This window comes from Macaca mulatta, chromosome 9 (assembly GCF_049350105.2).
Source record: "Macaca mulatta isolate MMU2019108-1 chromosome 9, T2T-MMU8v2.0, whole genome shotgun sequence".
In the NCBI taxonomy this organism is placed as follows: domain Eukaryota; kingdom Metazoa; phylum Chordata; class Mammalia; order Primates; family Cercopithecidae; genus Macaca; species Macaca mulatta.
The window spans coordinates 45698016-45719935 of record NC_133414.1 but is presented as its reverse complement, the minus strand read 5'-3'; positions in this window follow the sequence as shown (position 1 = coordinate 45719935).

The window sequence follows — 21920 nt, the reverse complement described above, 5'->3', positions numbered from 1 at the left end:
CTCAGATTCCACAGAAATAAGGCTAGCAAGGAGATCCACGAAATACAGATGTAACTCTGTGAGATGAATTAACAAAACACTAAGCAGTTTCTCAGAAAGCTTCTTTCCAGATTTCATCTGAGGATGTTTCCTTTTTCACCTTAGCCCTCTAAGCGCTTCCAAATATCACTTTGCCAATTCCACAAGAACTGTCTTAGCGAAAGGCTTCTTGAGGGGAAACCTGTAACTCTGTGAGATGACTTCACAGAACACAAAGAAGTTTCTCAGAAAGTTTCTTTCTCTTTGTTTTGGTATGATATTTCCTTTGGCCCTATAGTCTTCAAAGGGTTCCGAAATATCTGTTCTCAGATTCCACAGAAATAAGGCTAGCAAAGAGTTCCAGGAAACACACAGGTAACTCTGTGTTATGAATTAACAGAACACTAAGCAGTTTCTCAGAAAGCTTCTTTCCAGATTTCATCTGAGGATATTTCCTTTTTCACCTTAGCCCTCTAAGCGCTTCCAAATATCACTTTGCCAATTCCACAAGAACTGTCTTAGCGAAAGGCCTCTTGAGGGGTAAGCTATAACTCTGTGAGATGACTTCACAGAACACAAAGAAGTTTCTCAGAAAGCTTCTTTCTCTTTGTTTTGGTATGATATTTCCTTTGGCCCTATAGTCTTCAAAGGGATCCGAAATATCTGTTCTCAGATTCCACAGACATAAGGCTAGCAAAGAGATCCACGAAATACACATGTAACTCTGTGAGATGAATTAACAGAACACTAACCAGTTTCTCAGAAAGCTTCTTTCCAGATTTCATCTGAGGATATTTCCTTTTTCACCATAGCCCTCTATGGGCTTCCAAATATCACTTTGCCAATTCCACAAGAACTGTCTTAGCGAAAGGCTTCTTGAGGGGAAAACTGTAACTCTGTGAGATGATTACTCAGAACACAAAGAAGTTTCTCAGAAAGCTTCTTTCTCTTTGTTTTGGCATGATATTTCCTTTGGCCCTATAGTCTTCAAAGGGTTCCGAAATATCTGTTCTCAGATTCCACAGAAATAAGGCTAGCAAAGAGATACACGAAATACACATGTAACTCTGTGAGATGAATTAACAGAACACTAAGCAGTTACTCAGAAAGCTTCTTTCCAGATTTCATCTGAGGATATTTCCTTTTTCACCATAGCCCTCTATGGGCTTCCAAATATCACTTTGCCAATTCCACAAGAACTGTCTTAGCGAAAGGCTTCTTGAGGGGAAAACTGTAACTCTGTGAGATGATTTCACAGAACACAAAGAAGTTTCTCAGAAAGCTTCTTTCTCTTTGTTTTGGCATGATATTTCCTTTGGCCCTATAGTCTTCAAAGGGTTCCGAAGTATCTGTTCTCAGATTCCACAGAAAGAAGGCTAGCAAAGAGATACACGAAATACACATGTAACTCTCTGAGGTAAATTAACAGAACACTAAGCAGTTTCTCAGAAAGCTTCTTTCAAGATTTCATATGAGGATAATTTCTTTTTCACCATAGCCCTCTATGGGCTTCCAAATATCATTTTGCCAATTCCACAAGAACTGTCTTACCGAAAGGCTTCTGGAGGGGAAGCTGTAACTCCTTGAGATGATTTCACAGAACACAAAGAAGTTTGTCAGAAAGCTTCTTTCTCTTTGTTATGGGAGGATATTTCCTTTGGCCCTATAGTGTTCAAAGGGATCCGAAATATCTGTTCTCAGATTCCACAGAAATAAGGCTAGCAAAGAGATCCACGAAATACACATGTAACTCTGTGAGATGAATTAACAGAACACTAAGCAGTTTCTCAGAAAGCTTCTTTCCAGATTTCATCTGAGGATATTTCCTTTTTCAACATAGCCCTCTATGGGCTTCCAAATATCACTTTGCCATTCCACAAGAACTGTCTTAGCGAAAGGCTTCTTGAGGGGAAAGCTGTAACTCTGTGAGATGATTTCACAGAAGACAAAGAAGTTTCTCAGAAAGCTTCTTTCTCTTTGTTATGGGAGGATGTTTCCTTTGGCCCTATAGTCTTCAACGGGATCCGAAATATCTGTTCTCAGATTCCACAGAAATAAGGCTAGCAAAGAGATCCACGAAATACAGATGTTACTCTTTGAGATGAATTAACAGAACACTAAGCAGTTTCTCAGAAAGCTTCTTTCCAGATTTCATCTGAGGATATTTCCTTTTTCACCATAGCCCTCTATGGGCTTCCAAATATCACTTTGCCAATTCCACAAGAACTGTCTTAGCGAAAGGCTTCTTGAGGGGAAGCTGAAACTACTTGAGATGATTTCACGGAACACAAAGAAGTTTGTCAGAAAGCTTCTTTCTCTTTGATATCGGAGGATATTTCCTTTGGCCCTATAGTCTTCAAAGGGATCCGAAATATCTGTTCTCAGATTCCACAGAAATAAGGCTAGCAAAGAGATCCACGAAATACACATGCAACTCTGTGAGATGAATTAACAGAATACTAAGGAGTTTCTCAGAAAGCTTCTTTCCAGATTTCGTCTGAGGATATTTCCTTTTTCACCATAGCCCTCTACGGGCTTCCAAATATCACTTTGCCAATTCCACAAGAACTGTCTTAGCGAAAGGCTTCTTGAGGGGAAAGCTGTAACTCTGTGAGGTGATTTCACAGAACACAAAGAAGTTTCTCAGAAAGCTTCTTTCTCTTTCTTATGGGAGGATGTTTCCTTTGGCCCTATAGTGTTTAAAGGGTTCCGAAATATCTGTTCTCAGATTCCACAGAAATAAGGCTAGCAAAGAGATCCACGAAATACACATGTAACTCTGTGAGATGAATTAACAGAACACTAAGCAGTTTCTCAGAAAGCTTCTTTCCAGATTTCATCTGAGGATATTTCCTTTTTCTCCATAGCCCTCTATGGGCTTCCAAATATCACTTTGCCAATTCCACAAGAACTGTCTTAGCGAAAGGCTTCTTGAGGGGAAAGCTGTAACTCTGTGAGATGATTTCACAGAACACAAAGAAGTTTCTCAGAAAGCTTCTTTCTCTTTGTTTTGGCATGATATTTCCTTTGGCCCTATAGTCTTCAAAGGGTTCCGAAATATCTGTTCTCAGATTCCACAGAAATACGGCGAGCAAAGAGATACACGAAATACACATGTAACTCTGTGAGATGAATTAACAGAACACTAAGCAGTTTCTCAGAAAGCTTCTTTCCAGATTTCATCGGAGGATATTTCCTTTTTCACCATAGCCCTCTATGGGCTTCCAAATATCACTTTGCCAATTCCAAAAGAACTGTCTTAGCGAAAGGCTTCTTGATGGGAAGCTGTAACTCCTTGAGATGATTTCACGGAACACAAAGAAGTTTGTCAGAAAGCTTCTTTCTCTTTGTTATCGGAGGATATTTCCTTTGGCCCTATAGTCTTCAAAGGGATCCGAAATATCTGTTCTCAGATTCCACAGAAATAAGGCTAGCAAAGAGATCCACGAAATACACATGCAACTCTGTGAGATGAATTAACAGAACACTAAGCAGTTTCTCAGAAAGCTTCTTTCCAGATTTCATCTGAGGATATTTCCTTTTTCACCGTAGCCCTCTATGGGCTTCCAAATAACACTTTGCCAATTGCACAAGAACTGCCTTAGCGAAAGCCTTCTTGAGGGGAAAGCTGTAACTCTGTGAGATGGTTTCATAGAACACAAAGAAGTTTCTCAGAAAGCTTCTTTCTCTTTGTTATCGGAGGATATTTCCTTTGGCCCTATAGTCTTCAAAGGGTTCCGAAATATCTGTTCTCAGATTCCACAGAAAAAAGGCTAGCAAAGATTTCCAGGAAATACACAGGTAACTCTGTGTTATGAATTAACAGAACACTAAGCAGTTTCTCAGAAAGCTTCTTTCCAGATTTCATCTGAGGATATTTCCTTTTTCACCATAGCCCTCTATGGGCTTCCAAATATCACTTTGTCATTTCCACAAGAACTGTCTTAGCGAAAGGCTTCTTGAGGGGAAAGCTGTAACTCTGTGAGTTGATTTCACAGAACGCAAAGAAGTTTGTCAGAAAGCTTCTCTCTCTTTGTTATGGGAGGATATTTCTCTGCCCCTATAGTCTTCAACTGGATCCGAAATATCTGTTCTCAGATTCCACAGAAATAAGGCTAGCAAAGAGAACCACGAAATACAGATGTAACTCTGTGAGATGAATTAACAGAACACTAAGCAGTTTCTCAGAAAGCTTCTTTCCAGATTTCATCTGAGGATATTTCCTTTTTCACCATAGCCCTCTATGGGCTTCCAAATATCACTTTGCCAATTCCACAAGAACTGTCTTAGCGAAAGGCTTCTTGAGGGGAAAGCTGTAACTCTGTGAGATGATTTCACAGAACACAAAGAAGTTTCTCAGAAAGCTTCTTTCTCTTTGTTATGGGAGGATATTTCCTTTGGCCCTATTGTCTTCAACGGGATCCGAAATATCTGTTCTCAGATTCCACAGAAATAAGGCTAGCAAAGAGATCCACGAAATACAGATGTTACTCTTTGAGATGAATTAACAGAACACTAAGCAGTTTCTCAGAAAGCTTCTTTCCAGATTTCATCTGAGGATATTTCCTTTTTCACCATAGCCCTCTATGGGCTTCCAAATATCACTTTGCCAATTCCACAAGAACTGTCTTAGCGAAAGGCTTCTTGAGGGGAAAGCTGTAACTCTGTGAGATGTTTTCACAGAACACAAAGAAGTTTCTCAGAAATCTTCTTTCTCTTTTTTTTGGCATGATATTTCCTTTGGCCCTATAGTGTTTAAAGGGTTCCGAAATATCTGTTCTCAGATTCCACAGAAATACGGCTAAAAAAGAGATCCACGAAATACCCATGTAACTCTGTGAGGTGAATTAACAGAACACTAAGCAGTTTCTCAGAAAGCTTCTTTCCAGATTTCATCGGAGGATATTTCCTTTTTCACCATAGCCCTCTATGGGCTTCCAAATATCACTTTGCCAATTCCACAAGAACTGTCTTAGCGAAAGGCTTCTTGAGGGGAAAGCTGTAACTCGGTGAGATGATTTCACAGAACACAAAGTAGTTTCTCAGAAAGCTTCTTTCTCTTTGTTATCGGAGGATATTTCCTTTGGCACTATAGTCTTCAATGGGATCCGAAATATCTGTTCTCAGATTCCACAGAAATAAGGCTAGCAAAGAGATCCACGAAATACACATGTACCTCTGTGAGATGAATTAACAGAACACTAAGCAGTTTCTCAGAAAGCTTCTTTCCAGATTTCATCTGAGGATATTTCCTTTTTCACCATAGCCCTCTATGGGCTTCCAAATATCACTTTGTCAATTCCACAAGAACTGTCTTAGCGAAAGGCTTCTTGAAGGGAAAGCTGTAACTCTGTGAGATGATTTCACAGAACACAAAGAAGTTTCTCAGAAAGCTTCTTTCTCTTTGTTATGGGAGGATACTTCCTTTGGCCCTACAGTTTTCAAATGGATCCGAAATATCTGTTCTCAGATTCCACAGAAATAAGGCTAGCAAAGAGATCCACGAAATACACATGTAACTCTGTGACATGAATTAACAGAACACTAAGTAGTTTCTCAGAAAGCTTCTTTCCAGATTTCATCTGAGGATGTTTCCTTTTTCACCTTAGCCCTCTAAGCGCTTCCAAATATCACTTTGCCAATTCCACAAGAACTGTCTTAGCGAAAGGCCTCTTGAGGGGTAAGCTATAACTCTGTGAGATGACTTCACAGAACACAAAGAAGTTTCTCAGAAAGCTTCTTTCTCTTTGTTTTGGTATGATATTTCCTTTGGCCCTATAGTCTTCAAAGGGATCCGAAATATCTGTTCTCAGATTCCACAGACATAAGGCTAGCAAAGAGATCCACGAAATACACATGTAACTCTGTGAGATGAATTAACAGAACACTAAGCAGTTTCTCAGAAAGCTTCTTTCCAGATTTCATCTGAGGATATTTCCTTTTTCACCATAGCCCTCTATGGGCTTCCAAATATCACTTTGCCAATTCCACAAGAACTGTCTTAGCGAAAGGCTTCTTGAGGGTAAAACTGTAACTCTGTGAGATGATTACTCAGAACACAAAGAAGTTTCTCAGAAAGCTTCTTTCTCTTTGTTTTGGCATGATATTTCCTTTGGCCCTATAGTCTTCAAAGGGTTCCGAAATATCTGTTCTCAGATTCCACAGAAATAAGGCTAGCAAAGAGATACACGAAATACACATGTAACTCTGTGAGATGAATTAACAGAACACTAAGCAGTTTCTCAGAAAGCTTCTTTCCAGATTTCATCTGAGGATATTTCCTTTTTCACCATAGCCCTCTATGGGCTTCCAAATATCACTTTGCCAATTCCACAAGAACTGTCTTAGCGAAAGGCTTCTTGAGGGGAAAACTGTAACTCTGTGAGATGATTTCACAGAACACAAAGAAGTTTCTCAGAAAGCTTCTTTCTCTTTGTTTTGGCATGATATTTCCTTTGGCCCCATAGTCTTCAAAGGGTTCCGAAATATCTGTTCTCAGATTCCACAGAAATAAGGCTAGCAAAGAGATACACGAAATACACATGTAACTCTCTGAGGTAAATTAACAGAACACTAAGCAGTTTCTCAGAAAGCTTCTTTCAAGATTTCATATGAGGATAATTTCTTTTTCACCATAGCCCTCTATGGGCTTCCAAATATCATTTTGCCAATACCACAAGAACTGTCTTACCGAAAGGCTTCTGGAGGGGAAGCTGTAACTCCTTGAGATGATTTCACAGAACACAAAGAAGTTTGTCAGAAAGCTTCTTTCTCTTTGTTATGGGAGGATATTTCCTTTGGCCCTCTAGTGTTCAAAGGGATCCGAAATATCTGTTCTCAGATTCCACAGAAATAAGGCTAGCAAAGAGATCCACGAAATACACATATAACTCTGTGAGATGAATTAACAGAACACTAATCAGTTTCTCAGAAAGCTTCTTTCCAGATTTCATCTGAGGATATTTCCTTTTTCAACATAGCCCTCTATGGGCTTCCAAATATCACTTTGCCCATTCCACAAGAACTGTCTTAGCGAAAGGCTTCTTGAGGGGAAAGCTGTAACTCTGTGAGATGATTTCACAAAACACAAAGAAGTTTCTCAGAAAGCTTCTTTCTCTTTGTTATGGGAGGATATTTCCTTTGGCCCTATAGTCTTCAACGGGATCCGAAATATCTGTTCTCAGATTCCACAGAAATAAGGCTAGCAAAGAGATCCACGAAATACAGATGCTACTCTTTGAGATGAATTAACAGAACACTAAGCAGTTTCTCAGAAAGCTTCTTTCCAGATTTCATCTGAGGATATTTCCTTTTTCACCATAGCCCTCTATGGGATTCCAAATATCACTGTGCCAATTCCACAAGAACTGTCTTAGCGAAAGGCTTCTTGAGGGGACAGCTGTAACTCTGTGAGGTGTTTTCACAGAACACAAAGAAGTTTCTCAGAAATCTTCTTTCTCTTTGTTTTGGGAGGATACTTCCTTTGGCCCTACAGTTTTCAAATGGATCCGAAATATCTGTTCTCAGATTCCACAGAAATAAGGCTAGCAAAGAGATCCACGAAATACACATGTAACTCTGTGAGATGAATTTACAGAACACTAAGCAGTTTCTCAGAAAGCTTCTTTCCAGATTTCATCTGAGGATGTTTCCTTTTTCACCTTAGCCCTCTAAGCGCTTCCAAATATCACTTTGCCAATTCCACAAGAACTGTCTTAGCGAAAGGCCTCTTGAGGGGTAAGCTATAACTCTGTGAGATGACTTCACAGAACACAAAGAAGTTTCTCAGAAAGCTTCTTTCTCTTTGTTTTGGTATGATATTTCCTTTGGCCCTATAGTCTTCAAAGGGATCCGAAATATCTGTTCTCAGATTCCACAGACATAAGGCTAGCAAAGAGATCCACGAAATACACATGTAACTCTGTGAGATGAATTAACAGAACACTAAGCAGTTTCTCAGAAAGCTTCTTTCCAGATTTCATCTGAGGATATTTCCTTTTTCACCATAGCCCTCTATGGGCTTCCAAATATCACTTTGCCAATTCCACAAGAACTGTCTTAGCGAAAGGCTTCTTGAGGGTAAAACTGTAACTCTGTGAGATGATTACTCAGAACACAAAGAAGTTTCTCAGAAAGCTTCTTTCTCTTTGTTTTGGCATGATATTTCCTTTGGCCCTATAGTCTTCAAAGGGTTCCGAAATATCTGTTCTCAGATTCCACAGAAATAAGGCTAGCAAAGAGATACACGAAATACACATGTAACTCTGTGAGATGAATTAACAGAACACTAAGCAGTTTCTCAGAAAGCTTCTTTCCAGATTTCATCTGAGGATATTTCCTTTTTCACCATAGCCCTCTATGGGCTTCCAAATATCGCTTTGCCAATTCCACAAGAACTGTCTTAGCGAAAGGCTTCTTGAGGGGAAAACTGTAACTCTGTGAGATGATTTCACAGAACACAAAGAAGTTTCTCAGAAAGCTTCTTTCTCTTTGTTTTGGCATGATATTTCCTTTGGCCCCATAGTCTTCAAAGGGTTCCGAAATATCTGTTCTCAGATTCCACAGAAATAAGGCTAGCAAAGAGATACACGAAATACACATGTAACTCTCTGAGGTAAATTAACAGAACACTAAGCAGTTTCTCAGAAAGCTTCTTTCAAGATTTCATATGAGGATAATTTCTTTTTCACCATAGCCCTCTATGGGCTTCCAAATATCATTTTGCCAATACCACAAGAACTGTCTTACCGAAAGGCTTCTGGAGGGGAAGCTGTAACTCCTTGAGATGATTTCACAGAACACAAAGAAGTTTGTCAGAAAGCTTCTTTCTCTTTGTTATGGGAGGATATTTCCTTTGGCCCTCTAGTGTTCAAAGGGATCCGAAATATCTGTTCTCAGATTCCACAGAAATAAGGCTAGCAAAGAGATCCACGAAATACACATATAACTCTGTGAGATGAATTAACAGAACACTAATCAGTTTCTCAGAAAGCTTCTTTCCAGATTTCATCTGAGGATATTTCCTTTTTCAACATAGCCCTCTATGGGCTTCCAAATATCACTTTGCCCATTCCACAAGAACTGTCTTAGCGAAAGGCTTCTTGAGGGGAAAGCTGTAACTCTGTGAGATGATTTCACAAAACACAAAGAAGTTTCTCAGAAAGCTTCTTTCTCTTTGTTATGGGAGGATATTTCCTTTGGCCCTATAGTCTTCAACGGGATCCGAAATATCTGTTCTCAGATTCCACAGAAATAAGGCTAGCAAAGAGATCCACGAAATACAGATGCTACTCTTTGAGATGAATTAACAGAACACTAAGCAGTTTCTCAGAAAGCTTCTTTCCAGATTTCATCTGAGGATATTTCCTTTTTCACCATAGCCCTCTATGGGCTTCCAAATATCACTGTGCCAATTCCACAAGAAATGTCTTAGCGAAAGGCTTCTTGAGGGGACAGCTGTAACTCTGTGAGGTGTTTTCACAGAACACAAAGAAGTTTCTCAGAAATCTTCTTTCTCTTTGTTTTGGCATGATATTTCCTTTGGCCCTATAGTCTTCAAAGGGTTCCGAAATATCTGTTCTCAGATTCCACAGAAATACGGCTAGCAAAGAGATACACGAAATACACATGTAACTCTGTGAGATGAATTAACAGAACACTAAGCAGTTTCTCAGAAAGCTTCTTTCCAGATTTCATCTGAGGATATTTCGTTTTTCACCATAGCCCTCTATGGGATTCCAAATATCACTTTGCCAATTCCACAAGAACTGTCTTAGCGAAAGACTTCTTGAGGGGAAAGCTGTAACTCTGTGAGATGATTTCACGGAACACACAGAAGTTTCTCAGAAAGCTTCTTTCTCTTTTTTATAGGAGGATATTTCCTTTGTCCCTATAGTGTTCAAAGGGATCCGAAATATCCGTTCTCAGATTCCACAGAAATAAGGCTAGCAAAGAGATCCACGAAATACACATGTAACTCTTGAGATGAATTAACAGAACACTAAGCAGTTTCTCAGAAAGCTTCTTTCCAGATTTCATCTGAGGATATTTCCTTTTTCACCATAGCCCTCTATGGGCTTCCAAATATCACTTTGCCAATTCCACAAGAACTGTCTTAGCGAAAGGCTTCTTGAGGGGAAAGCTGTAACTCTGTGAGATGATTTCACAGAACACAAAGAAGTTTCTCAGAAACCTTCTTTCTCTTTGTTATCGGAGGATAATTCCTTTGGCCCTATAGTTTTCAAAGAGAACCGAAATATCTGTTCTCAGATTCCACAGAAATAAGGCTAGCAAAGAGATCCACGAAATACACATGTAACTCTGTGAGATGAATTAACAGATCACTAAGCAGTTTCTCAAAAGCTCCTTTCCAGATTTCATCTGAGGATATTTCCTTTTTCACCATAGCCCTCTATGGGCTTCCAAATATCACTTTGCCAATTCCACAAGAACTGTCTTAGCGAAAGGCTTCTGGAGGGGAAAGCTGTAACTCCTTGAGATGATTTCACAGAACACAAAGAAGTTTCTCAGAAAGCTTCTTTCTCTTTCTTATGGGAGGATATTTCCTTTGGTCCTATAGTCTTCAAAGGGTTCCGAAATATCTGTTCTCAGATTCCACAGAACTAAGGCTAGCAAAGAGATCCACGAAATACAGATGTAACTCTCTGAGATGAATTAACAGAACACTAAGCAGTTTCTCAGAAAACTTCTTTCCAGATTTCAACTGAGGATATTTCCTTTTTCACCATAGCCCTCTATGGGCTTCCAAATATCACTTTGCCAATTCCACAAGAACTCTCTTAGCGAAAGGCTTCTGGAGGGGAAAGCTGTAACTCCTTGAGATGATTTCACAGAACACAAAGAAGTTTCTCAGAAAGCTTCTTTCTCTTTCTTATGGGAGGATATTTCCTTTGGCCCTATAGTCTTCAAGGGGATCCGAAATATCTGTACTCAGATTCCACAGAAAAAAGGCTAGCAAAGAGATCCACGAAATACACATGTAACTCTGTGAGATGAATTAACAGAACACTAAGCAGTTTCTCAGAAAGCTTCTTTCCAGATTTCATCTGAGGATATTTCCTTTTTCACCATAGCCCTCTATGGGCTTCCAAATATCACTTTGCCAATTCCACAAGAACTGTCTTAGCGAAAGGATTCTGGAGGGGAAAGCTGTAACTCTGTGAGATGATTTCACAGAACACAAAGAAGTTTCTCAGAAAGCTTCTTTCTCTTTGTTTTGGCATGATATTTCCTTGGCCCTATAGTATTCAAAGGGTTCCGAAATATCTGTTCTCAGATTCCACAGACATAAGACTAGCAAAGAGATCCACGAAATACACATGTAACTCTGTGAGATGAACTAACAGAACACTAAGCAGTTTCTCAGAAAGCTTCTTTCCAGATTTCATCGGAGGATATTTCCTTTTTCACCATAGCGCTCTATGGGCTTCCAAATATCACTTTGCCTATTCCACAAGAACTGTCTTAGCGGAAGGCTTCTTGAGGGAAAAGCTGTAACTCTGTGAGATGATTTCACAGAACACAAAGAAGTTTCTCAGAAAGCTTCTTTCTGAGAGTTGTGGGAGGATATTTCCTTTGGCCCTATAGTCTTCAAAGGGATCCGAAATATCTGTTCTCAGATTCCACAGAAATAAGTCTAGCAAAGAGATCCACGAAATACACATGTAACTCTGTGAGATGAATTAACAGAACACTAAGCAGTTTCTCAGAAAGCTTCTTTCCAGATTTCATAAGAGGATGTTTCCTTTTTCACCATAGCCCTCTATGGGCTTCCAGATATCACTTTGCCTATTCCACAAGAACTGTCTTAGCGAAAGGCTTCTTGAGGGGAAAGCTGTAACTCTGTGAGATGATTTCACAGAACACAAGGAAGTTTCTCAGAAAGCTTCTTTCTCTTTTTTATAGGAGGATATTTCCTTTGTCCCTATAGTCTTCATTGGGATCCGAAATATCTGTTCTCAGATTCCACAAAAATAAGGCTAGCAAATAGATCCACGAAATACATTTGTAACTCTGTGAGATGAATTAACAGAACACTAAGCAGTTTCTCAGAAAGCTTCTTTCCAGATTTAATCTGAGGATATTTCCTTTTTCACCATAGCCCTCTATGGGCTTCCAAATATCACTTTGCCAATTCCACAAGAACTGTCTTAACGAAAGGCCTCTTGAGGGGAAAGCTGTAACTCTGTGAGATGGTTTCACAGAACACAAAGAAGTTTGTCAGAAAGCTTCTTTCCCTTTGTTATCGGAGGATATTTCCTGTGGTCCCATAGTCTTCAACGGGATCCGAAATATCTGTTCTCAGATTCCACAAAAATAAGGCTAGCAAAGAGATACACGAAATACAGATGTAACTCGGTGAGATGAATTAACAGAACACTAAGCAGTTTCTCAGAAAACTTCTTTCCAAATTTCATCGGAGGATATTTCCTTTTTCACCATAGCCCTCTATGGGCTTCCAAATATCACTTTGCCAATTCCACAAGAACTGTTTTAGCGAAAGGCTTCTTGAGGGGAAAGCTATAACTCTGTGAGATGATTTCACAGAACACAAAGAAGTTTCTCAGAAAGCTTCTTTCTCTTTGTTATGGGAGGATATTTCCTTTGGCCCTATAGTTTTCAAATGGATCCGAAATATCTGTTCTCAGATTCCACAGAAATAAGGCTAGCAAAGAGATCCACGAAATACACATGTAACTCTGTGAGATGAATTAACAGAACACTAAGCAGTTTCTCAGAAAGCTTCTTTCCAGATTTCATCTGATGATATTTCCTTTTTCACCATAGCCCTCTATGGGCTTCCAAATATCACTTTGCCAATTCCATAAGAACTGTCTTAGCGAAAGGCTTCTGGAGGGGAAAGCTGTAACTCTGTGAGATGATTTCACAGAACACAATGAAGTTTCTCAGAAAGCTTCTTTCTCTTTGTTTTGGCATGATATTTCCTTTGGCCCTATAGGCTTCCAAGGGTTCCGAAATATCTGTTCTCAGATTCCACAGACATAAGGCTAGCAAAGAGATCCACGAAATACACATGTAACCCTGTGAGATGAATTAACAGAACACTAAGCAGTTTCTCCGAAAGCTTCTTTCCAGATTTCATCGGAGGATATTTCCTTTTTCACCATAGCCCTCTATGGGCTTCCAAATATCACTTTGCCAATTCCACAAGAACTGTCTTAGCGAAAGGCTTCTAGAGGGGAAAGCTGTAACCCTGTGAGATGATTTCACAGAACAGAAAGAAGTTTCTCAGAAAGCTTCTTTCTCTTTGTTTTGGCATGATATTTCCTTTGGCCCTATAGTCTTAAAGGGTTCCGAAATATCTGTTCTCAGATTCCACAGACATAAGGCTAGCAAAGAGATCCACGAAATACACATGTAACTCTGTGAGATGAATTAACAGAACACTAAGCAGTTTCTCAGAAAGCTTCTTTCCAGATTTCATCGGAGGATATTTCCTTTTTCACCATAGCCCTCTATGGGCTTCCAAATATCACTTTGCCTATTCCACAAGAACTGTCTTAGCGAAAGGCTTCTTGAGGGGAAAGCTGTAACTCTGTGAGATGATTTCACAGAACACAAAGAAGTTTCTCAAAAAGCTTCTTTCTCTTTGTTATCGGAGGATATTTCCTTTGGCCCTATAGTCTTCAATGGGATCCGAAATATCTTTTCTCAGATTCCACAGAAATAAGGCTAGCAAAGAGATCCACGAAATACACATGTAACTCTGTGAGATGTATTAACAGAACACTAAGCAGTTTCTCAGAAAGCTTCTTTCCAGATTTCATCTGAGGATATTTTCTTTTTCACCATAGCCCTCTATGGGCTTCCAAATATCACTTTGCCTATTTCACAAGAACTGTATTAGCGAAAGGCTTCTTGAGGGGAAAGCTGTAACTCTGTGAGATGATTTCACAGAACACAAAGAAGTTTCTCAGAAAGCTTCTTTCTCTTTGTTATCGGAGGATATTTTCTTTGGCCCTATAGTCTTTAATGGGATCCGAAATATCTGTTCTCTTATTCCACAGAAATAAGGCTAGCAAAGAGTTCCAAGAAATACACATGTAACTCTGTGAGATGAATTAACAGAACACAAAGCAGTTTCTCAGAAAGCTTCTTTCCAGATTTCATCGGAGGATATATCCTTTTTCACCATAGCCCTCTATGGGCTTCCAAATATCACTTTGCCTATTCCACAAGAACTGTGTTAGCGAAAGGCTTCTTGAGGGGAAAGCTGTAACTCTGTGAGATGATTTCACAGAACACAAAGAAGTTTCTCAGAAAGCTTCTTTCTGAGAGTTGTGGGAGGACATTTCCTTTGGCCCTATAGTCTTCAAAGGGATCCGAAATATCTGTTCTCAGATTCCACAGAAATAAGGGTAAAAAAGAGATCCACGAAATACAGATGTAACTCTGTGAGATGAATTAACAGAACACTAAGCAGTTTCTCAGAAAGCTTCTTTCCAGATTTCATCGGAGGATATTTCCTTTTTCACCATAGCCCTCTATGGGCTTCCAAATATCACTTTGCCAATTCCACAAGAACTGTCATAGCGAAAGGCTTCTGGAGGGTAAAACTGTGACTCTGTGAGATGATTTCACAGAACACAAAGAAGTTTCTCAGAAAGCTTCTTTCTGAGAGTTTTCGGAGGATATTTCCTTTGGCCCTATAGTCTTCAAAGGGATCCGAAATATCTGTTCTCAGATTCCACAGAAATAAGGCTAGCAAAGAGATCCACGAAATACACATGTAACTCTCTGAGATGAATTAAGAGAACACTAAGCAGTTTCTCAGAAAGCTTCTTTCCAGATTTCATCCGTGGATATTTCCTTTTTCACGTTAGCCCTCTATGGGCTTCCAGATATCACTTTGCCTATTCCACAAGAACTGTCTTAGCGAAAGGCTTATTGAGGGGAAAGCTGTAACTCTGTGAGATGATTTCAGAGAACACAAAGAGGTTTCTCAGAAAGCTTCTTTCTCTTTGTTATCGGAGGATATTTCCTTTGGCCCTATAGTCTTCAAAGGGATCTGAAATATCTGTTCTCAGATTCCACAGAAATAAGGCTAGTAAAGAGATTCACGAAATACAAATGTAACTCTGTGAGATGAATTAACAGAACACTAAGCAGTTTCTCAGAAAGCTTCTTTCCAGATTTCATCTGAGGATATTTCCTTTTTCACCTTAGCCCTCTATGGGCTTCCAGATATCACTTTGCCAGTGCCACAAGAACTGTCTTAGCGAAAGGCTTCTTGAGGGGAAAGCTGTAACTCTGTGAGATGATTTCACAGAACACATAGAAGTTTCTCAGAAAGCTTCCTTCTCTTTGTTATCGGAGGATATTTCCTTTGGCCGTATAGTCTTCAAAGGGATCCGAAATATCTATTCTCAGATTCCACAGAAATAAGGCTAGCAAAGAGATCCACGAAATACAGATGTAACTCAGTGAGATGAATTAACAGAACACTAAGCAGTTTCTCAGAAAGCTTCTTTCCAGATTTCATCTGAGGATATTTCCTTTTTCACCATAGCCCTCTATGGGCTTCCAAATATCACTTTGCCAATTCCACAAGAACTGTCTTAGCGAAAGGCTTCTTGAGGGGAAAGCTGTAACTCTGTGAGATGATTTCACAGAACAGAAAGAAGTTTCTCAGAAAGCTTCTTTCTCTTTGTTTTGGCATGATATTTCCTTTGGCCCTATAGTCTTAAAGGGTTCCGAAATATCTCTTCTCAGATTCCACAGACATAAGGCTAGTAAAGAGATCCACGAAATACACATGTAACTCTGTGAGATGAATTAACAGAACACTAAGCAGTTTCTCAGAAAGCTTCTTTCCAGATTTCATCGGAGGATATTTCCTTTTTCACCATAGCCCTCTATGGGCTTCCAAATATCACTTTGCCAATTCCACAAGAACTGTCTTAGCGAAAGGCTTCTAGAGGGGAAAGCTGTAACCCTGTGAGATGATTTCACAGAACAGAAAGAAGTTTCTCAGAAAGCTTCTTTCTCTTTGTTTTGGCATGATATTTCCTTTGGCCCTATAGTCTTAAAGGGTTCCGAAATATCTGTTTTCAGATTCCACAGACATAAGGCTAGCAAAGAGATCCACGAAATACACATGTAACTCTGTGAGATGAATTAACAGAACACTAAGCAGTTTCTCAGAAAGCTTCTTTCCAGATTTCATCGGAGGATATTTCCTTTTTCACCATAGCCCTCTATGGGCTTCCAAATATCACTTTGCCTATTCCACAAGAACTGTCTTAGCGAAAGGCTTCTTGAGGGGAAAGCTGTAACTCTGTGAGATGATTACACAGAACACAAAGAAGTTTCTCAAAAAGCTTCTTTCTCTTTGTTATCGGAGGATATTTCCTTTGGCCCTATAGTCTTCAATGGGATCCGATATATCTTTTCTCAGATTCCACAGAAATAAGGCTAGCAAAGAGTTCCAAGAAATACACATGTAACTCTGTGAGATGAATTAACAGAACACAAAGCAGTTTCTCAGAAAGCTTCTTTCCAGATTTCATCGGAGGATATACCCTTTTTCACCATAGCCCTCTATGGGCTTCCAAATATCACTTTGCCTATTCCACAAGAACTGTGTTAGCGAAAGGCTTCTTGAGGGGAAAGCTGTAACTCTGTGAGATGATTTCACAGAACACAAAGAAGTTTCTCAGAAAGCTTCTTTCTGATAGTTTTCGGAGGATATTTCCTTTGGCCCTATAGTCTTCAAAGGGATCCGAAATATCTGTTCTCAGATTCCACAGAAATAAGGTTAGCAAAGAGATCCGCGAAATACACATGTAACTTGTGAGATGAATTAACAGAACACTAAGCAGTTTCTGAGAAAGCTTCTTTCCAGATTTCATCTGAGGATATTTCCTTTTTCACCATAGCCCCCTTTGGGCTTCCAAATAACACTTTTCCAATTCCACAAGAACTGTCTTAGCGAAAGGCTTCTTGAGGGGAAAGCTGTAACTCTGTGAGATGATTTCACAGAACACAAAGAAGTTTCTCAGAAAGCTTCTTTCTCTTTGTTATCGGAGGATATTTCCTTTGGCCCTATAGTTTTCAAAGGGATCCGAAATATCTGTTCTCAGATTCCACAGAAATAAGGCTAGCAAAGAGATCCACGAAATACACATGTAACTCTGTTAGATGAATTAACAGAACACTAAGCAGTTTCTCAGAAAGCTTCTTTCCAGATTTCCTGTGAGGATATTTCCTTTTTCACCATAGCCCTCTATGGGCTTCCAAATATCACTTTTCCAATTCCACAAAAACTGTCTTAGCGAAAGGATTCTTGAGGGGAAAGCTGTAACTCTGTGAGATGATTTCACAGAACACAAAGAAGTTTCTCAGAAAGCTTCTTTCTCTTTTTTATAGGAGGATATTTCCTTTGTCCCTACAGTTTTCAATAGGATCCGAAATATCTGTTCTCAGATTCCACAGAAATAAGGCTAGCAAAGAGATCCACGAAATACACATGTAACCCTGTGAGATGAATTAACAGAACACTAAGCAGTTTCTCAGAAAGCTTCTTTCCAGATTTCATCTGAGGATATTTCCTTTTTCACCATAGCCCTCTATGGGCTTCCAGATATCGCTTTGCCAATTCCAGAAGAACTGTCTTAGCGAAAGGCTTCTTGAGGGGAAAGCTGTAACTCTGTGACATGATTTCACAGACCACAAAGAAGTTTCTCAGAAAGCTTCCTTGTCTTTGTTATCGGAGGATATTTCCTTTGGCCCTATATTCTTCAAAGGGATCCGAAATATCTGTTCTCAGATTCCACAGAAATGAGGCTAGCAAAGAGATCCACGAAATACACATGTAACTGTGTGAGATGAATTAACAGAACACTAAGCAGTTTCTCCGAAAGCTTCTTTCCTGATTTCAAATGAGGATATTTCCTTTTTCTCCGTAGCCCACTATGGGTTTCAAAATATCACTTTGCAAATTGCACAAGAACTGTCTTAGCAAAAGGCTTCTTGAGGGGAAAGCTGTAACTCTGTGAGATGATTTCACAGAACACAAAGAAGTTTCTCAGAAAGCTTCCTTCTCTTTGTTATAGGAGGATATTTCCTTTGGCCCTATAGTCTTGAAAGGGATCCAAAATATCTGTTCTCAGATTCCACAGAAATAAGGCTAGCAAAGAGATCCACGAAATAAAGATGTAACTCTGTGAGATGAATTAACAGAACACTAAGCAGTTTCTCAGAAAGCTTCTTTCCAGATTTCATCTGAGGATATTTCCTTTTTCACCATAGCCCTCTATGGGCTTCGAAATATCACTTTACCAATTCCACAAGAACTGTCTTAGCGAAAGGCTTCTTGAGGGGAAAACTGTAACTCTGTGAGATGATTTCACAGAACACAAAGAAGTTTCTCAGAAAGCTTCTTTCTCTTTGTTTTGGCATGGTATTTCCTTTGGCCCTATAGTCTTCAAAGGGTTCCGAATTATCTGTTCTCAGATTCCACAGAAATAAGGCTAGCAAAGAGATCCACGAAATACAGATGTAACTCTGTGAGATGAATTAACAGAACACTAAGCAGTTTCTCAGAAAGATTCTTTCCAGATTTAATCTGAGGATATTTCCTTTTTCACCATAGCCCTCTATGGGCTTCCAAATATCACTTTGCCAATTCCACAAGAACTGTCTTAGCGAAAGGCTTCTTGAGGGGAAAGCTGTAAATCTGTGAGATGATTTCACAGAATACAAAGAAGTTTCTCAGAAAGCTTCTTTCTCTTTGTTATCGGAGGATATTTCCTTTGGCCCTATAGTCTTCAAAGGGATCCGAAATATCTGTTCTCAGATTCCACAGAAATAAGGGTAAAAAAGAGATCCACGAAATACAGATGTAACTCTGTGAGATGAGTTAACAGAACACTAAGCAGTTTCTCAGAAAGCTTCTTTCCTGATTTCATCTGAGGATATTTCCTTTTTCACCTTTGCCCTCTATGGGCTTCCAAATATCACTTTGCCAATTCCACAAGAACTGTCTTAGCGAAAGGCTTCTTGAGGGGAAAGGTGTAACTCTGTGAGATGATTTCACAGAACACAAAGAAGTTTCTCAGAAAGCTTCTTTCTCTTTTATTATAGGAGGATATTTCCTTTGTCCCTATAGTCTTCAAAGGGATCGAAATATCTGTTCTCAGATTCCACAGAAATAAGGCTAGCAAATAGATCCACGAAATACAGATGTAACTCTGTGAGATGAATTAAAAGAACACTAAGCCGTTTCTCAGAAAGCTTCTTTCCAGATTTCATCGGAGGATATTTCCTTTTTCACCATAGCCCTCTATGGGCTTCCAAATATTACTTTTCCAATTACACAAGAACTGTCTTAGCGAAAGGCTTCTTGAGGGGAAAGCTGTAACTCTGTGAGATGATTTCACAGAACACAAAGAAGTTTCTCAGAAACCTTCTTTCTCTTTGTTATCGGAGGATATTTCCTTTGGCCCTATAGTTTTCAAAGAGATCCGAAATATCTGTTCTCAGATTCCACAGAAATAAGGCTAGCAAAGAGATCCACGAAATACACATGTAACTCTGTGAAATGAATTAACAGAACATTAAGCAGTTTCACAGAAAGCTTCCTTCCAGATTTCATCGGAGGATATTTCCTTTTTCACCATAGCCCCCTATGGGCTTCCAAATAACACTTTGCCAATTCCACAAGAACTCTCTTAGCGAAAGGCTTCTTGAGGGGAAAGCTGTAACTCTGTGAGATGATTTCACAGAACACAAAGAAGTTTCTCAGAAAGCTTCTTTCTCTTTGTTATCGGAGGATATTTCCTTTGGCCCTATAGTTTTCAAAGGGATCCGAAATATCTGTTCTCAGATTCCACAGAAATAAGGCTAGCAAAGAGATCCACGAAATACACATGTAACTCTGTTAGATGAATTAACAGAACACTAAGCAGTTTCTCAGAAAGCTTCTTTCCAGATTTCCTGTGAGGATATTTCCTTTTTCACCATAGCCCTCTATGGGCTTCCAAATATCACTTTGCCAATTCCACAAAAACTGTCTTAGGGAAAGGATTCTTGAGGGGAAAGCTGTAACTCAGTGAGATGATTTCACAGAACACAAAGAAGTTTCTCAGAAAGCTTCTTTCTCTTTTTTATAGGAGGATATTTCCTTTGTCCCTATAGTTTTCAAAGGGATCCGAAATATCTGTTCTCAGATTCCACAGAAATAAGGCTAGCAAAAAGATCCACGAAATACAGATGTAACTCTGTGAGATGAATTAACAGAACACTAAGCAGTTTCTCAGAAAGCTTCTTTCCAGATTTCATCTGAGGATATTTCCTTTTTCACCATAGCCCTCTATGGGCTTCCAAATATCACTTTGCCAATTCCACAAAAACTGTCTTAACGAAAGGCTTCTTTAGGGGAAAGCTGTAACTCTGTGAGATGATTTCACAGAGCACAAAGAAGTTTCTCAGAAAGCTTCTTTCTCTTTGTTTAGGCATGATATTTCCTTTGGCCCTATAGTCTTCAAAGGGTTCCGAAATATCTGTTCTCAGATTAAACAGAAATAAGGCTAGCAAAGAGATCTACGAAATACACATGTAACTCTGTGAGATGAATTAACAGAACACTAAGCAATTTCTCAGAAAGCTTCTTTCCAGATTTCATCTGAGGATATTTCCTTTTTCACCATAGCCCGCTATGGGCTTCCAAATATCACTTTGCCAATTCCACAAGAACTGTCTTAGCGAAAGGCTTCTTGAGGGGAAAGCTGTAACTCTGTGAGATGATTTCACAGAACACAAAGAAGTTTCTCAGAAAGCTTCTTTCTCTTTCTTATGGGAGGATATTTCCTTTGGCCCTATAGTCTTCAAAGGATTCCGAAATATCTGTTCTCAGATTCCACAGAAATAAGGCTAGCTAAGAGATCCACGAAATACACATGTAACTCTGTGAGATGTATGAACAGAACACTAAGCAGTTTCTCAGAAAGCTTCTTTCCAGATTTCATCTGAGGATATTTCCTTTTTCACCATAGTCCTCTATGGGCTTCCAAATATCACTTTGCCAATTCCACAAGAACTCTCTTACAGAAATGGTTCTTGAGGGGAAAGCTGTAACTCTGTGAGATGATTTCACAGAACACAAAGAAGTTTCTCAGAAAGCTTCTTTCTCTTTGTTATGTGAGGATATTTCCTTTGGCCATATAGTCTTCAATGGGATCCGAAATATCTGTTCTCAGATTCCACAGAAATAAGGCTAACAAAGAGAACCACGAAATACACATGTAACTCTGTCAGATGAATTAAGAGAACACTAAGCAGTTTCTCAGAAAGCTTCTTTCCAGATTTCATCTGAGGATATTTCCTTTTTCACCATAGCCCTCTATGGGCTTCCAAATATCACTTTGCCTATTCCACAAGAACTGTCTTAGCAAATGGCTCCTTGAGGGGAAAGCTGTAACTCTGTGAGGTGATTTCACAGAACACAAATAAGTTTCTCAGAAAGCTTCTTTCTCTTTTTTTTGGCATGATATTTCCTTTGGCTCTATAGTCTTCAAAGGGTTCCGAAATATCTGTTTTCAGATTCCACAGAAATAAGGCTAACAAAGAGATCCACGAAATACACATGTAACTCCGTGAGATGAATTAACAGAACACTAAGCAGTTTCTCAGAAAGCTTCTTTCCAGATTTCATCTGAGGATATTTCCTTTTTCACCATAGCCCACTATGGGCTTCCAAATATCCCTTTGCCAATTCCACAAGAACTGTCTTAGCGAAAGCCTTGTTGAGGGGAAAGCTGTAACTCTGTGAGATGATTTCACAGAGCACAAAGAAGTTTCTCAGAAAGCTTCTTTCTCTTTGTTATCGGAGGATATTTCCTTTGGCCCTATAGTCTTCAAGG